Here is a 25,247-nt window from a genome sequence, read left to right on the forward strand (position 1 = left end):
TGGGTCAATTTCTCACCTTGCTCTTTGACTCAGTTTTCCTTTCAATGAAAGAGTCCGATGGACAAACTTCTTGAGATAACTTGAGCATGCAAGTGTAAATAAGTCTTCATTTGATAGGAATTCTAACATCAGCATGTTCTCCCTAGGGCTCCTAAAGGTGTTTGTTCCCTCTACAACTTCCCTGGTCTCCTGAATACAGATTAAGTACTCAGAATGAAGTTCTACATGATAATCCTCCTGATGATAATGATTAACAATTTCTTGGAGTCATTTAGTACTTTCTAGGAAAGGAAAAGCATTACTCGCATTTTATCCTATTTGTCTTCATAACACCCAGAGAAGTCAAGGAAGAGATGTTCCTCCCAATGCAAATAAGAGTTTACTAAAGTTCAGGGATAAGAGGTACAAGGTGTCCAGGGACAAACAGGGAAGGAATGTAAATTCTGGTTATAAGAACTAAACATCTGGAAAATTCCAGGGGAACTGTTTCCCCCACCCCCAAATCATGGAGGGAGACAGGACACTGGTGGGGCATCCTTCCAGGTCAAGAGGCATTGGATTGACTTTCAGAAAAATCAGCCTTCCTGTACTTTCCTGGGTAGCTTGGATATAGATGCAGTAGTGACTCAGTGATCTAGCACTATATTTTCTCATCTACTTTTGGAGATTACCCAACCTCAGTTAAATATAGTCAGCTCTTTTTTTTTTAAGATTTTTATTTTTTTAAAGTAATCTCCACACCTAACATAGGGCTCAAACTCACAACCCTGAGATCAAGAGTCACATGCTCCACCCACTGAGCCTACCAGGCGCCCCTATAGTCAGCTTTTCTTACTGTCTAACACAAGTATCTGGAGTTTTAGACTTGAAATAATATTAAACAATTAAACAACTATTTTACATGTTTTGCTTTTCTTACCACCTTCAACTTCATTAATTCTTTTCATTTTTGCATCATTGCCACAAGACAGGTGAGGATAATGTTAATAAGCCCATTTTACCAATGAGCAAAACAGAGTCTCAGAAAGGTTTTAAAAAGACCACAAATGTGAAGAAGTGGGAGTAGATGTGATTCTTTTGTATTTGAGTCCATTTCTCTTTCTAAAATATCATCTTTCCCCCCTCTATAGACCTCATTCAAATATTTCTGAGTGCTTTCTGTATACGAACAATGTACTGGGCATTCAATGTTGAACAAGAAGGATATAGTCTTTTGAATGAGAAGTTTACAGAAGAACACACAGACAAGATGGACAATTATTTAAGTTGTAATAGGTGAAAGTACATTGAGAAAGGCAGAGGTGTATCTAGTCCAGAGAGGCTGTTAGATTAACTGATCCATAGGCCTGGTCCTATGTGATCAGTCTGAGATCCTAAAGATAGAAGCCAGAATGGCAAACTACTTGAATCTTAGGTGGTGAACAGATGAGGAGGGTAGGGAATTTTTTACAAAAAAATGCTTTGTGACCCATCTTTCCAGACTAAGCTCAGGCAAAGGAGAGCCTGAAGGATGCAGAGGTGTCCCCAGGATGGGACACCTGGGGCCCAGTTAGGGCAGTGCCCCTTCACCAGAAAAAGGAAGAGGAGCCACATCGAGAATCCCAACAGGGGCGTCAGGGGCAGACACAGCGAGTCAGTGTGTTACCATACCCAACAGCTGAATCAGGGAGCTAATTATGGCTTTCTGCTTCTGGAGACCACATTCCTGAGGCTTTTAGGAAAACACACACACACACACAGTACCATGGCAGCTCTCCTCCCCTTATTCTGTTTCCTTACTTCCACCCCCACTTTCAATGCACCCCATTCTATCTTTGAAGCATCCCTTGCACAGGGCATTTCTGTTATTTCATACTGTATCCTGGTTCTACCAACACACCAACACACTGCCCATACCCTTTGCCTAACTCAGTCATTATAAGAGCGCTACACATCATGCTTTATATTCTCCCTAGAAGGTCTCTATCAGAGAGTCACACTATGTCAGTGCTGGATGAATGCCCTTAAAGAGTCTCATTCAAACTACTACAGATGAAGAAACTGAGGACTAGTCAAGGATGTGGCTTATCCAAGAGCATTTAAGTAGTAACTGTAGGGCCAGAATGAGGAACAGACTTCCAGGACTTTTTTCCCCTTCCATGGAATTTCACATCTAAAAACACAAAAATTAGTTTGACTGAAGTCTGAAGCCAACCTGACCCCTTATTCTACCTTCCAAGATAATACCTTTTTTTCCTTAAGTGCTGAGATGTTTGGTCTATATTAAACCACTCAGCAAATGTTTCTGAGAAACTCCCACCTGTGAGGGAGCACACCAAGTCCCTGACTCTACATAGTTCATGGTCTAGAGAAAGACAGACCTGCAGTAACAGCCGCCATGCAAGCAAGCTTACATATGCTGTGTCAACGAATGGGACACAAGAGGCATGGAGCTTTAGAGAAAGGAATTGTCATTTTGACTGAGATGATGGAAGAAGGGGTAAATAAGGATTGTGTTTTAGGTCTCAAATTCTGACAGGTAGAGAAAGACTTCTCAAACTGAGTGACAAGTATACACAGAGGTGAAAAAGAAGAGGTGATGTTTAGAGAAGGCTGAATAGCCTTTGGAGTTGATTCAAAAAAGTTGTAATGTTATTTGTAATAGCTACCATGTGTATGTACTTATCACATGCCAAGGATTCTTATTTAATCCTCATAGCAAACCTATGAACTAGGAATTGGTTCATTTACAAGCAGTTATTGAATGACTACTATATGCTACCCAAGTTTTAGGTATTGAGGATACATCTCAATAAATGTAAACAGAGCAGACCAAAAGAACAAAAGAGAACAAGTCCCTGCCCTCAGAAAGTTTACATTCCAGGAATTGTTACCCCCATTTCATAAACGCAAAAAACAAAAAAAACAAAAAACTGAGATATAAGGAAGTTAATGCTCTAGCTCAGGGATGCAGAGAAAACAATTAGCAGAGCCCGTCTGCGCTCCTAAACTCTATGTTGTATTGCCTTCCAGGAAGCCTGGGATTGAGAGTAGGGGTTTTCAGAGTCAAGATCTGGAAGTAGTAAGGATCTCTTACAAAGTTTTGAGCAGTGGGGTGGCTGAAACAAAATGATGTTGCTTCTGCTGGGGCTGTCTTCCCCCACTCTACTTATAATCAGAGATTAGCCATCTCCATCTTCCCTCCTCCACACATACACACCTCTTTTGGCTGAAGATGGCATTCCCTGGGTAGAGCTATTCGTGGTTTTAGAGGATTAGCCTGGGTGAACTCTCAGGATCAGAGCTTCATGCCACACCCAGCACCCCATTTAACTGGTCTTTTGTCCTACCAAAGCTTGTAAATTGGGTTTCCTTCCTAGCTCAATTGCTAGAAGTTAAAAGTGGGAGTGGTAGAGAAAATGATAGCGTTAAAAATGCACTGGGTGAGAATTAAAGCTATAAACTTGAAATAGGCCTCAGCTATCACTTGAAACCGAGTCCCCGCGAGGAAGCTGAAAAAGTTTGCCTTTGAAATGTTTTAGGAGTGGGAGTGCCAGTGCTCCGGCCTCCAGTCTATAGTCCTAGCAGGGTGAAGCACTGCCCTTCACCAAGCCTGCGGGTCCCTCTTTGAACCTAGAAATCCAACCTTTTTGCGGGATTTGGGGGTTGCTGTAGGGAGACCGTGCTGGGGAAAGGAAACTGGCGAGTAACTAGAAGGGGTGATAAAGAAGGAGAGGAATACGGGAAAAAGGAGAAAGCGAAGGAATGGATAAAGGAAACCGGAAGGAATAAGAACGGAGTGCACATAATAAAAGGAAAAAAAAATGAAGGGACAAGAACAAGATAGAACAGTAGGAGAAAGGGAAGGGCGGGGTGGAGGGGTGGGTGGAGAGAAAGACTCAGGGCCGCCCGGCGGGGTCTGCTGGAAGTGAGAGCTGAGAGATGGGGGACGGCGGACGGCGGACGCCGGACGCCAAGGAGCCCAGAGGTCTAGAGCAGCCCCAGCTGTCAGCGGTGAAACAAAGGCCGCCGAGCCGCAAGTGAGAGGCTGCAGGCCCCGCCCCAGCCAATGAGCGGTGCCGGCGCTGGCCCCGCCCCACTCCGCTCCGCTCCGCCCCGCCCCGCCCCGCCTTCGGCTCCGGGACCCCGCGCGGTGGCCGGCGCGCGGAGAGCTGGCGGGCGGCGGACGCGCGGGGAGGCCGAAACTTTCTCTGCCCGCCTGGTCCAGCTAGCCAGAGCCGCGAGTTGTGGCGGCGCCGCGGGACCCGCTCGCCGGCAGCTCTGCTAAGACAACCGGGAAGACACTGCGAAACACACTGAAAAAAAAATTCTCAAGTCAGTCCGAGGCTCAAGGGGGCAGGTAAGGTGCGGTGGACGAGGGGTCGCTCCTGAGAAGTGTCTGCAGCCGCGGCACCCGCACCAGGGCTCCCAGGGAAACTGCACTCCTCACGGCGTGCCAGTGCGTCCGTGCGTCCGTCGGTCTTTGTCTATGTCAGATTCTGTCTAGGTGTCTTTGTCTCTGCATGTAACTGTCAGGGTCTCTCCCTCTGCCGGGGTGGGTGCTGCTGTTCTGGTCCCAGTCTGGAGAAAAGGATGCTGCGTCTGTCCTCTTTGTCTCGGTCTCCCGGAGACTGGTTTTATCTACTCCAAGCCCCGAATCTGATCTTGATGGATATTAAGTGATGTCTGAGATGAGGAAAAGGGGAGTGTGCGTGAGCCCTGAGGGGGCCAGGTCCTAGACAGAGGGTCTGACAGCTGGGGTCCGGTCACTGCACTTTGACTTCTGGAACTATGGAGATGGGCTGTGTCTGCACTCACAGGGTGGCAGGGATGCAATACAGTTAGGTCTGTAATGTTTCGCTGAAGGAATATGTCACAGGGGCTGAGGTGGGTAGAGAGGGGGTTAATGAATGAAGGTAAGTGGCACCCTGGAGTTGTGGGTCACCAGGATCAGTCCTCGAGTTGCCATTTAGCCAAATTAACACACGCACAGTTCCACACCCACACACACTACATTCACTTCTTTTTTTCACCCACCATAGGCAGCCAGCCCCCCACTCCCTACACCCCCCACCACACCCTTCAACATACTTAACTCCATCTTTCAGAGCATACAACTCAGCTGCAACAGGCACCAAAACACCACAAGCCAGGTGAGCTTTCTCCTTCGTGCTCCAAGTGGAAAGGAGTAAACTGTGGAGAAAATGAGTGTTCTTCTCACCCACAAGTATGTCAGGCCTAGGAAAGTGCTTGAGACTTGTTAGCTTCAGAGCACTCAGTTCCCCAGGAACAAAGAGTGTTAGGGATCTAAGCATCTAAAGTTCCTGGGTCCCTCCTCTCCCATTCCATCCACACCCTCCTGCAACCATCAGCCCTGATCTTGGGTCTTGGATGCTGGCAAACTAGTGTGGAGGCATTGAGTTCTGGAGAGCTCTTGGCAAGAGCTGTACCAGATAAAGGGTCTCCTGCTCTGCTGGTAGTGCAGCCTAATTGCAGTCATGGGAGCTGAGCAGCCCAGCCACAGAGAGGTGAGCCGTCTGCTTGGCAATTCTTCCAGCGCCAGGTACCCTTGAAGTGATTCTGTAGGTAGGAGCTAGAGTTTGTAACCTGAGCTTCCTCTAAGTTCAAAAATAATTTTCTGTGGGCATTCTGCAGAAAATACAGGTGTTGAAAGTGTGTATATATTTGTACATACATGAAAATGGGTATTTGAGACTGCATTTACAGGCAGGAAGGGTGTTTGTGTTCAAGGGTGGAGAAGAGCAGAGTGTGTGGGTGGAAATCTGTGGGCAGAGGCACACACACTAATCAGGTGTGGCATTTACACCTTATATTTATCCAGTGCCTTTCTTCTGAGGTGCTTTCTGCACATCACAGACGTTATCTCATTTGTTATCTCCTTTATCCTCACAATGTAACTACCAGGTTGGCATGAAGCATTGTTAATTCTCTGTGTTTTACCAGTGAAGAAACTGAGGCATGAGAGGGGCAGGGATTTCCCTGAGGTCCACTGCTAATGGGAGCAAAGTTAGGAAGTCAAAGGATAAACTCTCAGCTGAGAAGATGTGAGTGTGGACATTCACTCTTCATGAGGTGAGAAAAAACCCAGGTGGAGAAAAAAAGGTTGTCTCTCAAAAGTGTCTATGTGAGAGCAAGAAGGAGGATGGGACATTTGAGATGGTTGTTATTTAACATTTATGGCAGCCTCTGTGCACTTCATGAAGTAAAACCTGCTTTAACAATCCAGCGTGTGCATTTGTGTCTGCAGGAGGAGCCTCCTGTCTGTGTGTGCCACAGTAGATGTGTGTGAAATAGTTGCTGTCAAAGGTGTGTTTTGGGAGACCCAATGCTTTGGGAGTATGTGAGGGAAAGATTTGCCATGCAGTCTTGAGAAGCCATGTGTTTGCCTATGTCTGTCTGTCTGGACAAAGAGGTAGATGGGCTCCAGCCGTATAAAAAATGGCTTTCTAATCCTGAAAATTTATTTATATGCCTTTGTACTTATTCAGCATTCACTTAATAAATATTCATTGGATACCTACAAAATGCAAGGCTTTGGGCCAGGCAGTGAGGCTACGAAGATGAATAAGGTAATGAAGGCAAACCTATGGTTAACCACCTTATAGTCGATGTAATGGGCAATAGTTAACATTCACTGAGTATACTATGTACACAGTACTTGTTATGCATTATCTCATTTAATCCTCAGCACAGCCCTGCAGGGCGTATGATTATTAGACCAGGAAATTAATAACGTAGCTAGGGTAGAAAATGGAGGAGCAAGGAATTGAACTCTGCTCAGCTCAGCCCTGGCTACTTTTTTTTTTTACTTTTTTTTTTTAATGTTTGTTTATTTTTGAGACAGAGAGCATGAGTGGGGAAGGGGCAGAGAGAAAGGGAGATACAGAATCTGAAGCAGGCTCTAGGGTCTGAGCTGTCAGCACAGAGCACGACATGGGGCTTGAACTCACAGACCACAAGATCATGACCTGAGCCTCAGTCAAACGCTTAACCAACTGAGCCACTCAGGCACCCCTGCCCTGGCTCTTTCCATATTCTTCTGCTTTAAAAATAGAAATACATGTTTCCTCTCTGCAAAATATCCTTGCCCTGTCCCTCTCCCCCTACCTCCACCTAACAAGCTCCCACTTGCAATTCTGGTTTTAACCATGAGAATCAACACCTTCAAGAAAACTTCCCCTCTCCTTTCCCTGAGTTTCTCTGGGTCACATGGCTTCCTGAGTTCTTCCATGCTATCCTGGCATTTACTCACTGGTTCTGAAGAGCCTGCTAAGTTCTTAGAGGCAGAGATAATGTCGTGAATGCCTAGCTCAGAGTATAGTTTGTGGCTACTTTGATTAGGCCCTTAATAAATGCTTGTTTAATAAAGTAATGGGAAGGAAAAGAACTGTCAGAGACCATTGGCAGGGAGCATTTTCCCAATAGCAGGTTACTGCATGGACACACTTCTTTGGTGTGGCCTCTGCTTTCCTGCCTTTATTATTGGGTCACCTCCTTCAGGGCCGCTCCCTAGACAGGGCTCCTCCATCTCAGTTCCTGACTCCAGTTTGGAAACCTAAGGAAAATCTAGCTCCCAGCCACCCTTCCAACATAGGCACTCTATGTCAGGTTCAGTCAACCCACAGATATATATAAGCGGGAGTTGCTAGGGTCTAGAATTGAGGTTTTAAAATTGTGCATTTGGAACCCCAGGAGGGCAGTGGTTCCAGGGCAATGATGGGGTGTTTCTAGGGGTTTGCCAACAAAGTAGTATCTAGCTGTCTGGGGAATCTTTAGGTAATTTAACTGGTAGGACTCAGAGGTAGCTTTTGAATAGATCTTTATGCTGCTACAGTTTGAAAACCACCGATCTAAAATAGACACTCATAAGCTGCTGTTGGGAGTGTGAATTGCTACCATGTTTGGGGAAGTAATCTGGTCATGATTTGTCCAAGGTCACATGATTACAGTCTGGTGACTCCCTTCCCATACCCTTTACACAACCCTATTATTTCTCAAAGGTTGCCACATGCCTTCTCAGAGGTCTGAGATTATTTTAGTTTTCCTAAAACTGCATTTCACTATTTATTAAAGATTTTATCCATGGAAGGTACCACGGAGTTGGGGGATTTTAAGAAATGTTTCAATAATGCCTTGAGAATAAAAATTGTGATGAAAATTGAAAAGAAGAACCAGAACACATGAATCAATGACAAGTACATTGAAAATTGGATTGTACTAATTTTGAACATGGCAGCTGCACAGCATGAGGGAGGTGATCTCGAAGACACCAGGGAAGAGGTGGTCATGAACTAAACCTTGAAGTTGAGCTTCAGGAATGTGTAAAAAGAGTAGACATAGCAGCAGCAAGGTTATAGTTTCAAGATGCAAGCTGAGACCTGAGGAGATGGAGCTTTTATTCCCAAGGGGAATCCTGGTGGGAGCCTGTTTCCTCCTTCCATGCAACTCAGGAAGACACTGAGAGCAGACAGAACTGGGAAATGAAAGATATGAGGTAACTCACCTCTAACAACTGCCTTCAGCAAAATGAGTGTGCAGAATCACTTTGGATCCCCTTCTCCAAGGATTTAGAGAAGTGGGTGGGGATGTGTCAAAAATCAAGCATGGCCGCATTGAGCTTCAGGCTAACTGCCGTTTGGCAAAGCTGTCCCTGTGTCTGCAATCTCCATCCTGCTTCTGTTACTCTGTTGCTTCCTGACAGACATCAACTTCTACTTGATGGCCTATCATCATCCCTAGGCTTCCTATAATAATAATTTTAACAGCTCTTTTTATTTGTACAGGACTGTCCACTTGAAAAGGGATATTAATGTTGCTGGTGATGGTGTTATTAGTATCATCATCATCAACCTGTAAGAAGATATCTTCCACAGTTGGACGTATGGGAAAACTCAATGAGCTGATCAGAGGTGAAGGAGCTCACCCAAAATTTTAAGTGGAATGCTGGGATTTGAACTCGGTTTTCCTGACCCCCAGTCCAAGGCTATTACCACCCTATCATTAGGCCTGATGGCAGACAGAATGTGAGGGTGTATATGTGTTAGCTATCAGCTAAAACTAATTGTTCTAATCAATCCAGTAGAATGGTGATTTTTCTTATTAAGTGAAAGGCCAAATTGGTGTCTAAACAGATGTGATGTGGGTTTTGTCCAGTACCTGGAACAAAGGCAGTAAGGAGCTGCCCTATACAGATCACCCACAGAATTGCTTCCAAGTCAGTTAATCACTGTGGGAGAAGATAACTGCCTTAAAGATGACCGCTAGCAGGCAGACACACACACACACACACACACACACACACACACACACACACAACCCAAATTCATTCATTCATCTCTCCCACTGAGACATGCTCTCCTCTGATATCCACACTCACAGTCACATCCCATAGCATGAATCCTCAGACATTCCCAGATGGCAGGACCTGGAAGATCCACGCCTGTGTCTACTTGGGTTGGTCTCTCCATGGCATTATCTAAAGTGTACTTGGCAGCACCCCTCCTTGATGCCACAGAACCTCAATTTCTGCCATGCCCAGAGCAGTCTTTTGAATTGCCATCAGCCCTTCAGAGCTGCAGAAGTTCCCAGGCCATAGCATCCACCAGAAGAGGGATAAATCTAGGTGAGACTTTCAGACTAAGGGGTACACAAGGACACAGACCCCTCAAAAGTGTCAAAGTGGAGTTGAGATCAGGGGTGAAGATGGACATTATTCTGGAAATCAATTGATGTTGAAGGACAGACCCTGTCCTTTGCACGAATGTAAATGCAATGCATAGACTGCCAGGTGGCTGAGGCAATCCCTGCCTGAGGCACCAGGGTGGGGCTGTGCACTTGGCTCACTGGCCTGTTGGCTTTGGGGGCATCTTCACTCTCCTTGCAGTTGCAAAGCCATTTGCTGCTAAATCACCCTCCTCCTGGCATCCTGGACTGCTAAATTGGTCTCAACTTGCTGTACTTCCACCCACCACCTTAGTCATTATTCGCTGGCAGCATTCAGAGAGTGGGTGTAAAGCAGCTGAACATTATATTCCTGCTGAAGAGAGAATTGAGTATAGGCATGCAAGGGAAGGAGGCAAGAGAAAGCTAAGGAGGCAGGGAAACAAAGCTTGGGTTTGCCAGCACCTTTCCCCAGGAACTCCAATAACTCTAGATGGTGGGGTGGTGAGCAATAGGTGAGTGTGTCCTGGCTCAATAGGAGGAGACACGAGGGGTATGCTCACTACTGAGGGGCTGCACCTGCTTGGTCTAGAGGGAAGAAAGGACATCAGCTATGGGAGAAAGACCGCCCCCCTATTGGCTCCCTTTTCCTTAAATTTGCAATATGTACTGTCACACCCATTGAGCATCTGTTCCCATGTATTAGTATTTAGCTTCTCTATCCTTCCTCCCTGCCTAGATTATAAATCCCTTGAAAGGAAAATATGCCATGCCTCACATGTAGAGCACCAGGTTCTGAATTCACTTAAGGTTCAGACTCAAATGGCTGAGGGTAATGGTAAGGCCTACAGTGGCCCTTCCTTCTCAGATCCTTCTCAGATCTCCCTGTGGTGCCCAAGGGCCACCGAGTTTGAAAACCCAGGCAGGCAAGAAAAGAAGGAATAACAAGGGAACTTTCAAGGCTGGTTCTCCCTCAGCTTTCAAGGAAGCTTCAGGGAGAGAAAGGGTTATACCACACAGGAACCGACCAGCTAGGGAGGCAGAAACTTAAAGACTTTCTGTCCTGGCATAGCGAGACTCTACATGATCTCCAGCCAACAGATGGGGCACTCTTTGTTAGCTCATCCAGTGCCCAGGATTGCACTGAGGCTGGTAGGAGGTGGAGAACAGAATCAGTTCTCATGTCAGACAGCAGAGATAGCATCAGGCAGAACAGAGTGACCTTGACAGAAGGTTCTCTGAGTCACTGATAACATTCATTTGGTCTCCCAAGCAGAGGTTGGAAGGGGAATACAGTATCAACACAAGCTGGCCTGGAACCTGATGGATCCCCCAACCTTGGTTCCTTCCCTCCCACCCTCTTATCCATGAAGATAATGAAAAAAACCCTGAGAACAGAAGCCACCACACAGCTAGGGAGGCAGAAACAATGGGGAATTAACTGAGCTTGTCAAGGGATGGAAGTCTGGGGGAATGAGCCTTGAGGTTGCTCTTTACCTTCTGCTGATCACTAAGAGGCAGTCTGACCAGAGTGTCTGGAGGATGCCTGTGCTGGGTCTGCCCTGGCCACCTCAGCAGCAAGGTCAGAGGCCAGAGGATTTCAGAAGGACCCTTTAAGCACTCAGAGAACCTCCCATATTTATTGCAACCTTCAGACATTGTAACTTCAGCTCTCTTCTTCTCTTTCCCATTGAAGGGCATCTCAGCAGTGCACATGTGGAGGAGGCTGGGAAGGATTAGACTGTGCTCACATCTTGAGGAGACAACCTCCTCCAGCCCCAATACCACAGTGGCACCAGCAGGCAAACTGAACTGCAGGCAGATGGGGAAAGCAAAAACCACCAGGCAGAGCCGCAGTCTCCACCTGCACTAAAAAGGCAGTGCTCCACTTAAGGGAGCTGTCTGCTCCCAGCTGCCTGCGCTTCTCCCCTCCAGGGGTCTGCAACTGCCCTGCTCAGAGGCATTGCATTGGCTGGGAGTGGGTAGCTCTTGCTACAGACAGGACCTCCAAACCCAAGGCTCCAAGATTTATCAGGAAACTAAAGAGTCTGTGTTGAAGAAATATCCAGTGTTCTTCATAGAAACACAAAATATCAGAGTTGAAAGGATCCTTAAATTCTATGCTATCCACTCCTCCCACTCCATCCAAAACCTTCTTCCCCAAGTTGCTGTCTTTACTCACCTCCAAGAACTCCTGCTCTGGGTCCCTGGACCCAGTTTTTTCTATTTTAGTTGCATTCTCTTAAAGTTGCATATACTAGGTTCATATCAAGCACTCTACCAGCTCCTGGCAGGACCCACAAATGAGACAGAGACTGTTCCAGACAGGCTTGGTATTAGGGGAGACAACAGATGCATTAGAAAATATCCCTATACAAAGCTAAACTAGTCTAAAAAGTCTTCATGGAAGATATAGAAATTGAGAAGTACCCTGTGATCTGGGTGTGATTTTATTTTTTTAATATTTATTTATTTATTTGTTTGTTTGTTTATTTATTTATTTATTTATTTATTTATTTATTTTGAGAGAGAGAGAACATGAGCAGGGGAGGGGCAGAGAGAGAGAGAGGGAGAGAGAGAATCCCAAACAGACTCCATGCTGTCAACACAGAGCCCCGGGTGGGGCTCGACCCCATGAACTGTGAGATCATGACCTGAGCTGAAATAAGAGCTAGACACTCAACTTACTGAGCCACTAAGGACTCCTGGGTGTGATTTTAAGAGATGGAGGGAGGGTGGAAAAGATAGGGGACAATAGGTTGTGGGGAAACAAAAACAGGTTGAATCAGATTGAGAAGGACCTTGTGCACCCCTTGGGAGTTTGCTTGTTATTTAGTAGGCAGTGGTAAATGACAAGTAATAGGTAGACAGTGGCTTATAGTAAACCTTGGTTTTAAGAAGTTAATCCAGCAATGGAGAATAGAATAGATTTGGGGTTGGAGAGACTTCTTTCTAGAAATAACATTATTTAGTAGAATGACTTTCTTTCCTCCTTCCTATCTCCTGATTGATAGCACATGTTACCAGAGATCTTCCACTGCCTGGAAATGTAGGGTAGCTAAGGCTCAAGGAGAGGAAAGTTCCTAGTCTAGGAACTTATTTATAAGAAGATACATGGGTAACACCTTGCTTTGCACTGCTTTAGACCTAGACAGAATCACAAGAGCCTTTTTGTTTTGTTCTGTTTTGTTTTGTTTTGTTTTGTTTTTGTTTTTTTAAACAGATGAAGGCATGGAGGCCCAGACTGGGGAGGAACTTGCTCAGGGTCCCACAGCTGGTTAGTTGTAGAACTAGGATTGGTGCTCCCACTTCAGACTCTTTACATTAACCTACTGCTAACTGTGGACAAAGATGGAAGGGCCAATAGAATTTATTAGATCCTCAAATCTTTAGTGTTAGGCAGGTTTGCCCCAGAAGACATATGTCCTTGTCAATAATGGGATATTCTCAGTCTTTGTGGGTCTCTCCCCACCCAAGTCAAGGGAGTCCCTGGACTTCCACTGAATGGACTTCCACAGCCTCCATTTTTCTCTCCTGTATTCCTCGTTATTTTTCTGGGGTCTTCAGATGTTTGATTTCCTTCTTTTCTTTTGCCTTTTTCGTTGTTCCAAGAGCTCTGAGAAGCTCCCATCTAATGTGATAGTGAAGGTTTACTATGCCAGTCTCAGTTGTGACCAGTTGTCACCTTTCCAAAATGAAAATCAAGTTTGCTGTTTGTGTCTCATATGTGCCCAATTTAAACCAAATCTGAACAAAATGAGAAGGCTGTGGGTACCGCTGAGCTCTGCTAACCACCCAGAGAGTTGATGTCACATTGGGAGAGATTCCCAGCCAGGAGGCAGATGTCCATTCCAGTGCTCAGAGAGTCAGATATGGTCAAGTAAGGACCTTCTTCAATCTCAGAACTGGGTTCCAGTGGTCCTCCTGCCCACAGCTCCAAAGATCTCAGAACATCATTCCCTATCATCTTCTACTTGCCCAGGAGCTTCCCTTGTGTTTTCTAGAAGTCTGACTAACCAAGGGAGGATAAGGCCATGGCAGTGTCCTGTGACATCTCCAGCCTCCAGTGAGTCTTTCCTCAGGAAACACTTCAGCTCATGCCATATGCCTTTAGTCTCCAGAGAAGTTCATCCTCACCTGGATGGCAACCTATGGCCCCGGTAGAGCAGGTGAGCCCCACAAGTGAGGCTTGGGTTTTTTCATGCTTGTCAACCTTTAAGGCAAGTTTGGAAGTGGAAAGCAGAAAAAACATTGTTTTTGGCAGTGTTTGACTCTGCTACCTAACAGCTGTATGGCATCAGGCAAGTCACTTAGCCTCTCTGAGCCTGCTTTCTCATCTTTCTCTTACTATAAAATGTATTGTGTCCTAGGTAGAATTTTTGTGAAAATTACATGACCCAATATAAGTAAAGGCACATGAAACATAATAGGAGCTCTATTTCTGTTAGCCTCATCTCCTTCCTGTCAGCCAATGGAAGGAAGGCCAACATGAGACTAAGACGTCCATGCAAGAAGGCCATGAGCCCTTCATATAGACATGTCCAGGATATCAGGAAGGGGAAACTTTGGAGTCAGCCAATACTGCATGACAACTACGCCCTGTCTCTCTCTCTCTCTCTCTCTCTCTCTCTCTCTCTCTCTCTCTCTCTCTTTTTAACGTTTATCTAGAGAGAGAGTGTGTGAGCGGGAAAGGGACAGAGAGAGAGAGGGAGACACAGAATCCAAAGCAGACTCCAGGCTCTGAGCTGTCAGCACAGAGCCCGATGCAGGCCTCAAACTCACAAACCATGAGATCATGACCTGAGCTGAAGTTGGACGCTTAACTGACTGAGCCACCCAGGTGCCCCACTCTCTCTTTTTTTTTAATGCTTTATTTTTTTGTTTGTTTGTTTTAATGTTTATTTATTTATTAAGTTTATTTATTTATTTTGAGAGAGAGCATGAGTGGGAGAGGAGCAGAGAAAGAGGGAGAGAGAGAGAGAGAAAGAGAGAATCCCAAGCAGGCTCTGCACTGTCAATGCGGGCCCAATGTGGGGCTCAATCCCACAAACCGTGAGATCGTGACCTGAGCTGAAACCAAAAGCTTAACTGACTGTGCCACCCACATGCCCCAATGTTTATTTATTTTTGAGAGAGAGAGAGCATAAATGGGAGAGGGGTAGAGAGAGAGACAGAGGATCTGCAGTGGGCTCTGTGCTGACAGCCTAGAGCCCTATGTGAGGCTTGAACTCACAGACCATGAGATCATGACCTGAGCTCAGTCAGCTGACCCACCCAAGTGCCTCCTCACAACTGCTCTCTTATTTGCTTACTCTGGCACAAAGAGACAGTCATAACTAAAAACAATACGGGAGAGGGGGTGAAACACTTCCACCTTTGTCACTCTGGTTCTCTAACTACATTGTCAATTTGACTAAATTAAAATTGGCTAATGAAATTATGTACAACAGATGAGTGTGGCATCATTGAATGTCCTGAGGCAGAGATTCAGTGTTGAAGTAGATCTCTTGCTCACATTGGCTTATGACAAATGTGTGGAGGACAGGAGGCAAGGGACGGGAGGGCTCAGAGACCCTGAAGGGCCACTGGATTTTCCCTCTGCCCTCAAGAAGACTCCATAACACCATCTGGAGCATGTGTGGAATGGAGTTAGGGGAGAAAGATTTCTCCCCAGGGTGATCGGCTGGATACAAGGATTTTATACTGCACCTCTTTCTTTTTTCCTCCTGCCTCTTGCTTCAAAGCCAGTGCCTTTTCCATCTGGGTCATTTTCTGGATTATGTAGCATATAAGGTCAGGAAAAGAGGAGAAAGAAAAATCAAATGAAACTTCTCTCTGCATTTAGTTCATTGGGAGATGAACAGATGAAAGAAGGCCCAAGTTTGGCCAAGTCTCACATAGGAGAATGAAAAGCTGAAAAGTCCACCTCTGTCTTTGGACAGAGGAACATTATTCTGCCTAAATAGCATCATTAACAAGATGGTGCAGGCAGCCTGGGTGGACCAAATCAAAGCTGCTGCTGTTTTGACACACATTCTATACCAGGGACAGATACATGAACCCTCCCATGTGAAATGAGCAGTCTGGCATTTAGTGCACCTTCCACCTGCCTTCTCAGCTCCTTCTCTGCTTTTTATTTTTCTTTTTTCTTTGTGTGTGTGTGTTTTTTTAAGCAGGGGAAACTTCTCCACTTTGATGGCATGGTCCAGAAAGTTGAGGTGGTTTCTTCCATGGCAAAAGCACACAGCTATTAGGTCTCTGATCTGACTTTAGAACCTACATCTTCAGAGTCTAGCAATTTCTCCATTCTAGTATGTTGGTATCTGTTGGGGAGAAGGCAGTGCCTCCAGTGACAAGAGGCTCTCATGGCTTTTAGAAACATCTGGGAGAGAGGTTGTTAGCTCAGTTGCAGGGCCATCTGATTCTAGGGCCAGGACAGCTTGAACAGATCTTAGAGAGCTGTCCATGAACAAAGGCATCCACAGGACTTCCCTCCAGCAGCCTCTGCCCTCCCCCATTAGACAGCAGTGGGAACCTCCTGTCTGCAGAGAAAGACAGAGTTCAAAGGCCTGCCCTGGGCACAGTCCCTGGGACAGCAGCTATAAACTCCCACTTGACTGCACTTCATTGATTCAGAAGCTGATGAGAGATGTGGAACCTGTTAGAGAGACACAAGGCAGCCTGGAATTAGGCCTTACTCTCATCAGCATAAAGTGGTTTCAGGAAAGCCTGCCAAGGGTCAAAAATAATGGTGCTATGTTGAGGTCCCTACTTAAAATGTCTGCACTCAGCAGGGCCCTAGAGAGGTGTGTCCCAGGATAGGAAAACAGGATGAAGGGTTGGCGACACAAACCAAGAACTCTCCTCTTTCTCCACTCCTCATACCTTTTCTGCCAGCTACTGAGGACCTTGCTCTATTGCCTGGCCCTGGAGCAGCTACAGAACAGGAACAAGGAGGCAAGTGGGATTTCTGGGATCTGGTCTAACTGAAGCGCCATCTCCCTGCTTTGCCCAGACCTGTGCTGGATGCACAGCACTTCTCAGGCATTCAGGATTGGAGTCTTCAGGGACACAGTGGCAGGAGGACCCCAGGGATCAGCCACTTCTCTTGTTGACCAGAAAGGGCTCTTAGGATCTCACTCTTTACAGGCATATATATTTCCACATTGAGTCATATAAAGGTACTAGTAGAAGGTAGAGTCTTGTTTCTACGACTGGTGTCTATGAAGGTTTCTTTTGCCATAGTACCACAGAGTGCTCAGTATGCACCAGATCCAGTGCAAGAGTGGACATTTCATGGTGCAGACCAGCCTCTATGCTGCTTCATGTTTACTCCCCTTGTTCCAAGCCACTGAGTTGACATCATCCCTTAGATTCTCCCACTCTCTCTTCTTCCTCTAGCCGCTCCATGGACTCAGGTGAAAAGCCCTCCCCATAGGTGCTCCTGTTTCAGGAGGTGGCAGCAAGTGTGGGCTGAGCAGCAACAGCAAGAGACAGGATAGGCCACCATCACATGCTTCAGTCCAAGAGGATTTTAGGGCCAGAGACCCACAGAAATGCCTCTGGAGAAGACAGAGGTATCCGATTTCATCTACGCCCTGGGGCCAGGCTGCTGTTAGCTGGCTGTGACTCAGAGAACATGCAGGGGAATGAGGAGATGTCTCTAGCTAAAAACACCCCATCACCAGCTTAAGGGGTTGTGTCTGCTCCCCCCTATTCATACCTGTGCTTCTGACTATCTGCTCCTTTCCTTTAATGTACTGAGTTCTTCTGGGCAAGGCTCTATGGTAGGCCCCAAGGATACCTTTGGCATCCTCAGCGACTTTACTATCTATTTGTTAGTGATTTCTAAGCACTTTAAGAGCAATTTCTACAAAAAAAAATTGATACATGTTTACCCATGTTTAAAAAATATCTAATCTCTAAAGGCCCTAAATGGAAATGCCCCAGTTCTTTAGATAATGAAAGAAAAGAAGTAGAGCCCAGAGAACAGCAATGTTGGGGAAAAATATATGAAGAATTTGAGTCTAGAATTAGAGCACAAAAATGCTTTCAGTCACCGAGTTCTATATGTTAAAAAACAAAAAGACAAACATAGCTGCCATTTAATAATCTCTCAAATATGTCCCACTTCCTTTACAAATAAAATCTCACTCGATATATACAGAAACTTTGTGTGGTAGGTACTACTGTTAGCTCCAATTTACAGATAGGAACGGAAGCTTGGAAAGGCTACAGTGTTAGTCCAAGATTAGGGCTGCAAAGGACTAACAAGGATTACAGACTGAACCCAGAGTATAGGAGGAGGTGAAGCAGGAGGAAGGGGCAGGGGGCAGAGTTAGGATGAGGTCTGGAGGAGCAGGTAAGCCTGTGGGGAGAAGGTTGGGCAAGGGGGCAGGAGAAACACTGGCTGGTATTAAGGTCTACAGAGCATCAATACCACTAGGGGTAAACAGATGGTGTGTGTGGCTAGAGCTCTGTTGATGGCAGTCTGGGTTCAAAGCCAGGCATTGCCCCTTGCTAGATATAAAACCTGAGACCTCATTTTCTGCATCTGGGGTACAGATTACTCCAGATCATGTATGTATAGTCCTTCATCCAAACCTAACAAATGGGAGGTTAAGAGGAACTATGTCCTCCAGATTGACATCTAAGGGATCTGGACTCTGCTATTTCAACTTGGGCACCTACCTCGGGCCAGAGGCAATGGTAATGTTGGTAAACTATCTCCCCACAGCCTTTCCTGGGCAGTGGCCACCTTCTTCTTGAGCCATGGGAGGCTGGCATCAGCCTTTTCAGTGGAGACTCCTGACAGCATCCAGTTTCTGATTCTTCAATGAGGTGGAAACTGAAGAATACCTCAGCTCTGTTGGGGAGGGAACTCTGCACAGGGCTCTGCCAACAGGGACAGTTTCTCTCTTTAGAAAGGAGGAAAGATCACTTCTTGGCCTTTCGGCTAAGATCAAGTGTAGAAAGGAGGAAAGAGCTTGGAGGCTGAAATGGAAGTAGAGGAGTCAAGACCAAGTCCTGGGGACAGAGAGAGGTGGGAGCTGAGGCACACCAGTCTGGCTCCCCTGTCACCCATGAGGGTCTTTCCAGGAGTAGGCGAGTGGAGGAAACTTCACCCTGCTGGTGATAGCCTGGCTCTAGAGGCCTGAGGGAGAGGAGCAGGTCTTCTGCTCCAACTCTGCACTGCATTCTGGGAGCACTGCTGAAGCCACTTTGCTGAAACCACCCTGCCAGCCCCATCCTAAAGGTAACACCACTCTGCCAAGTAGGGGGCAGAGTCAAGAACAGGCAAGCTCAGGAACACTCTTTAGAGCCAGGAAGGAAAAGAGTAGAAGGTAAGGAAGGAGGGAAAGTATAGGTTGGAAAGTTTATAGATTTAGCTTCTGGCCTTCTTCTTCCTACTGAGTGTCTTTGTTTGACCTGCTATAACAAAATACCATAAAGCAGGTAGCTTGAACAATAAATGTTAATTTCTCACAGTTGAGAGGGCTGGGTAGTCTAAGATCAAGTTGCTGGCAGATTTAGTGGTGAGAGGCCACTTCTTGGCTTGCAGACAGCTACCTTCTTGCTGTGCCTTCATGTGGTGGAGAAATAAGGTTCTGGTCTCTTCCTTTTAAAAAACACTAATCCCATCATGCAGGCCCTATCCTCATGACCTCATCTAAACCTAATTGCCTCCACAGGCCCCACCTCCAAAAACCATCACATTGGGGGTTAGGGCTTCAACATATGAATCTGAGGGGACAGAAGCTTTCAGCCCATAACACTGAGCATCTATTGGGCTGCCATGTCTAGCCCTGTGCAGGCAGCAAAGGGAGCATGAGGCAAGTAGGATTCAGGGTCCCTGCTTGTGAAGAGACAAAGCCCCAGTGACGACTAGATGTAAAGTCAGGAGAGGGTGTTAAGGAATGCACACAGGGTGGGCTGTGTATCCACCTCTCTGCCTCTGTGAATAGCTCTCTGCCTCTCATCCACCTTGTGACATTGGACCAGTTCCTTGTTCCCTCTGTGCCTTGTATAGTCATTGGCAAATTGGGACGTAGAACCACCTCCTGGGGTCAATGTGAGAATTTTTTAAAGTGAAAATTATACTGAAGTATATGATATACATACAGAAATATGCACAAATCATGGATGAACAAACTGATGGATTTTCAAACAAATTTTACATAAATAGAACCCAAGGCAAAAGGTAAGAGTGTTAAAAGTACCCCTGAAACTCCTCTGGCCCTCGTACCCTTTGTCCTTCTGTCCCTCATCCTGACACCATAACTTTACCCTCTTTACCAACATCTTATTAATAGGACCATATAGCATTTGCATTTCAACATATAAGCTGCTGGAATTTTCATTGGTATTATATTGATTCTATAGATTGATTTGGAGACAATTCAAATCTTTAGAATATTGAGTCTTCTAATCCATGAACCTGACCTATGTCTACATTTGTTTAGATTTTCTTTATCACATTTATCACAAATTACTTCAAATAATTTAAATAATAATTTAATATATATAATTATATAATTTAATAAAATAGTTTAAATAACATTTTAAATAATTTAAACAATATGGTTTTCAATGCAGAGACCATGTATTACTTCAGTTATTTTTGAAATGTACATTTTTTAAATGGTAGTTTTTAAAATTTCTTTTGCTGTTTATTTGTTGCTAGTATATACAAGTGCAATTGATTTTTGTATACTGACATTGTATCCAGATACTTTGCTACATTTATTGCAAGGATTAAATGAGACAATGGATGAACCCTAAGCACATTGCTTGGTGGGGGCTCACTAACTCTGACCTGCATGCAGAAGAACCGAGACCGGTCAGGGACTCATTACTAAGGGTATCCTTAGTGAAGGAAAATATCACAATAGGAAGGTCATTGAGCTCTGGAGGGAAGGATTTGTCTGGCTAGTTAAGGGAGTGAAAATCCCTATAAATAGAAATAATAGGAGAATAAGAAAACAATCTTGAATGAACTTTGAGAGAAATTCAAGAGATCTGAATGGATTCTAATATTGGTGCTGCACTTTATAGTTTGTAAAGCCCTTTCACATGCACTGTGTCATTGATTCTCACTGTACACCTATGAAATCACCACATGTGAGATTTTTATACCATTTTCAGAGATAAGGAAAGGGGCTCAGAGAGTTAAGGTGCTTGGCCATGTTGTTTCTCTGAGGAAGTGCTGGTTAGATAGGTTTCAAACACAAGCCTTTTGACTATATTACTTAATGGGAAGGTTTCCCAACACTGTCAGATGGTAGCATTGGTCTTGATGAGGTAGGCCATGGGAGCAGGAAAAGGTTATCAGAAAGATTAGTGTGGCAAGTGTTGAAATCTGTATTTAGAAGACCTTTGTGCAGAAAGGGTTAGTGGGAAGAGAGGAAGCAGGCCTTCTTGAAGGTTACACCACATGTTAGATATGAGATGATGTAGGCCCTCAGGGAGGGAAGGGAGAGCAAATGCAGAGGAAGGAACCACAGTGGGCCAGGTACCCATGGGTCAGATCACAGCTCCCCATGAGTAACACATATAAGTGAGGAATTTCCTTTGGGGCTTTTAAATCTCAACTCCCCATTTAAAAAAGAGTGAAACTTGACATGTGTTTACCTTTCTTGGCTAATCTCATGATTAAAACTACAACCAAATAAAAACAATGAACTCTTTCTTCTTCACCTGTCCTGCTAGACCCTCTCTCCCAGCTCCTGTTATACACTGACCCTGGTAACTTTTGTAGATCAGCTCCACTCTGGCCCCCCAGAGGTGGCCCACCTTGGTCTGTTCTCATACTGGGAGCTCAGTCCTTTCAGCCAGTGACTACCTTTCAGATGGCTCTGATATGGCCTGTTCTCAGCATGAGACTGAACTTGGTGGTGGGCATGCACCAATAATTCTTTCTTCTCAAAGCATGTTTGGTTGCTGATCTCACCAGAGCCTCTCAAAGTCTTCCTTGGAAAGAACAGTTGCAGTGCTGCCCAAGAGCAGATGATGAAGGGGAGCTCCAGAGAGAATGACTCACTCAAGACCACACAATCAATCAGTGGCCCAGAGGAGCAATTTAAGGCCCTAGTCCATTGCCCTTTCTACTCCGCTATTAAAAAAAAAAATGAGTTGCTGGGGTGCTGGGTGACTCAGTCAGTTGAGCATCTGGCTCTTAATTTTGGATCAGGTCATGATATCAGTTCTTAGGATCAAGCCCTGTGTCAGGTTCTGCGCTGACAATGTGGAGCCTGCTTGGGATTCTCTCTCTCCTTCCCTTTCTGCCCCTCCCCACTCTCTAAATAAATAAATATTTTAAAAAATTGAGCTGGGGTGTCTATAACTCAGACAACTCTGAAATTTCCTATATTGGGTCAATTTTACTTCTCATAGAAGCTAGAAGCTGGTTGTAGACTTGGAAGATTTCCATGTATCCTAGGCCTGAATGAAATACTACTTCTGGAGACTTTTCTCCTTACTCTGTCTTCCCACCCTAATAGAGATTCCAAGAGCTGAGCAGGCAGAATATGGCAGCTGCAAAGGCCAGATTCACTGAGGGCAGGGTGGGCAGGAAGGCTACCCTCTGGGGTCTACAGTTATAGCCAGCTTCCTCTGAGTCCTTCCTTCCTGTGCTCCAGCCAGGCTAGTGTCTCACCAGTATCTTCCACATTCTCTCCTTGCTGGTACAAACAGCTTCTCTACATAAGCCATAGTCCTGCATCTGAAATGGGCCATGTATCTCCCAGAACAACCAGGGGAGAGGAGCACATTGAAGCACAAATGGGCAGCCTGCTTACAAAAAAGGCTCTCCAGAGAAACTACTGAACCCATGTTCCTCTGGGCCTACATCACCCTTTTCCCTGGAGACACTTCTAAGACACACCTGAATGTCCATAAAATGTCTGAGGCCATTGAACACGCTGGAGAGATCACTGGACTTAGACACCTTCTACTGAGCTTCCTTTCTAAAGCCACCCCACTCTACCTAACTAGCACTCAGCACTTTGAGGCTCCAGGGACATTCCATGGTGGGTGAAGATAGAAGGAAAACTGCCTAATTCTACTTAAAATATCTGATGGGACTAATATTTATCGATTTCTTATTATATGCTAGATGCTGTGGCAGATGCTTTACATATGCTATCACATTATCTAATCTTTAGAACAATCCCAAGGTGTAAATATTAATGGTTTTTGATCACTCAACTGGGAATGATTTTGCTCCCCAGGGAACATTCAGCAATATCTATAACATTTTTAATTGTCACAACTGGGCAGGGGAGGGGGGCAGAGAGTGGCATCTGATATATACAGAGAGAGAGAGAGAGAGAGAGAGAGAGAGAGAGAGAGAGAGAGAGATGAGAAAGTCTCTTACAGTAAAGAATTATCTAGTCCAATTTGTAAGTAACACCAAGGCTGAGAAGCCCAACTGCAATGGACAAATGCAAAAAGAAAATTGGGGTTCAGAATAGTGAAGTAGCTTCCCCAAGGCTCTTATAGCTAGTTAGTGTTAGAGCTCCGTTGCAGTCCACATCTATCTGACTTGAAAGCCTGTGTTCTTTTAGTTACAAAATGCCCCCTTTGAAAAGCAACTGCCTACCACGTCCTATCTTTCCTGAGAGAGAACAAATGTCACTGTCTTTTATTAGGCAAGCAATTTGCATCTGCCTAACCAGAAGCCCGGTAAGCTCAGGAAGCAGCTGCTAAGTTGCAGACTTTTCCCTTGGGGTGCTCTGGGGGATTGCAGAGCCTCTGCTGGATTCCCTCTAGAAATTTTGGATCTCATCTAAGTAGGTATGGTATGTGCACATGCAGAGGACTTTTGAGTGCTAGTTGACGGTATTGCCAAGAAGCCCATGGACATCAGAAGGATAGTGGGTCCTGGTGGGGAACAGGGAATATCTCCCTCATGGAAAGGCAGGGCTAGATTAGGTTCTGGAAGGCCTGGTAGTGGTATTTCAGTACTAAGAGGAGAATTGGGATCCTAACATCAGGGAGAAATGAGCCTGCTTCTTGGGTCAGGCTGGGAAGAGCAGGGACTATATTTTGGTGGGTAGGTGATAGACCGTAATGAAAGCACCACCATTCCACTGCCTCTTTTCTCTTGTATCTCTTACTTCACGGTTTTACTTTTGGTGTGCTTCCTCTAATGACTTTCTTCATGGTCCTAACAACTATCTTGTTAACCATTAGTTTAAAAAATGTTGGGGTGCCTGGGTGGCTCAGTCGGTTGAGCATCCAGCTTCGGCTCGGGTTATGATCTCATGGTTTCATGAGTTCAAGCCCTGTGTTAGGCTCTGTGCTGACAGCTGGGAGCCTGGAGCCTGCTTTGGATTCTGTGTGTCCCTCTCTCTCTACCTCCCCTGCTTGCACTCTGTCTCTTTCTCTTTCAAAAATAAATAAAGATTAAAAAATGTTGAAAAGGCACCACTTTTGCTGAATTGCTGAGGTAGAATAACAGTTCTCCAAGCCATTGCAACTACCTGGCCCCTAAGCAGTGGTTAGGGAAAATATATAAGCAAAGCATGAGCTAAAGATCATAGGAGCAGACCTGCTTGTGGGAGTAGAATTCAATTCAAGGAGGATATAGCAGATAAGACTGGTGGAAGGTACTTGAGAGCCGTCTTCTGCAGAACCTTGAATGCCAGGTTAATGTCCAAGAGGAAGGCAGAGACTGGATCTCTAGAACTAGCTGGCTCTGGGAGGAATGGGGTTAGGGGAAGGGGATGAGGAGCAGTATCTGTGTGGAGTGATGTAGCTGATGCTGTTTTAGAGAAGAGAGCTGCCAGGAACACCCCCACCCTTTCCTCCCTGCCTGTTCTGCAGAGGCCACCAATTTTCCTGCTACTTCTTGAAATAACATTAGTGCAGTAGACTCCCCAGCTATTAGAGGGGGAGGGCGGTCCCCCATTCAGGCAGTACTGCTTCTTATTACAAGTGTACTCACTGCTAATGAGAAGTGAGGTCTGAACACATGTGCACGTGCCTCTATGCATGTGGCAGTGAGAGGAATTATCCCAGTGAATGTTAATGAATGGACGGGACAATGAAGTACAATGAATGAGTGAGTTGTAAGAGGCCTTTCATGAGGCTTGAGTGACAGTTGAACTCCAAAGGAAGGGTGCCAGCAAGAACGGTATCCACATCCAGAAATTTAGAGAGGACTTTTACACCTGACAAAACAAGGCTGCAGAAGGAGCTGAAGTTCCTTCAGTTAGCACTATTACTGGGCATATTAAAGCAGGAGGAAGGGCACACCCTTAGTGTGGGATGTCTGAGAAGATCAGGGCCAATTCCTAGAAATTCTAGAGAGGACTGAGAAAAGTAGGGGACTTCCACCTCAACTCTACCCTGATGACATTTGGTGGGGTGGGGTTTGCCTAAGGGAATGAGAACATTTTCCTTGGCCAAAGGGCCCCCTGCTCTCCTCCTGTGGTCAGTAGCAGTTCTACTCCTACTGGAAGCTAGCTGGGGGAAAGGAAACTCAATGCTGATTGCAGAAATTTCTGAGGCAAACGGCTAGGTATCTGTCATTTTATATTTTCCTAACATCATACCCCTAACATTCCTTCTTCCAACCTCTTTGA

General features: G+C 45.5%; 1 protein-coding gene across 3 annotated transcripts in view; it reads left to right on the forward strand.

The window, feature by feature from the left end:
• Positions 1-4,120: 4,120 nt before the first annotated feature.
• Positions 4,121-25,247, forward strand: part of LZTS1 (leucine zipper tumor suppressor 1) — a 49,814-nt gene continuing 28,687 nt past the window's right edge. For 2 of the 3 annotated variants that reach the window (XM_015068756.3, XM_027077477.2), the window contains exon 1: positions 4,121-4,339. The gene's annotated coding sequence lies outside the window, so the exon portion shown is untranslated. Of the gene's footprint in view, positions 4,340-13,664; positions 13,830-25,247 lie in introns of all 3 variants that reach the window. The other variant, XM_053216459.1, reaches the window with a different exon arrangement.

The sequence above is a fragment of the Acinonyx jubatus genome, chromosome B1 (genome assembly GCF_027475565.1).
Source record: "Acinonyx jubatus isolate Ajub_Pintada_27869175 chromosome B1, VMU_Ajub_asm_v1.0, whole genome shotgun sequence".
In the NCBI taxonomy this organism is placed as follows: domain Eukaryota; kingdom Metazoa; phylum Chordata; class Mammalia; order Carnivora; family Felidae; genus Acinonyx; species Acinonyx jubatus.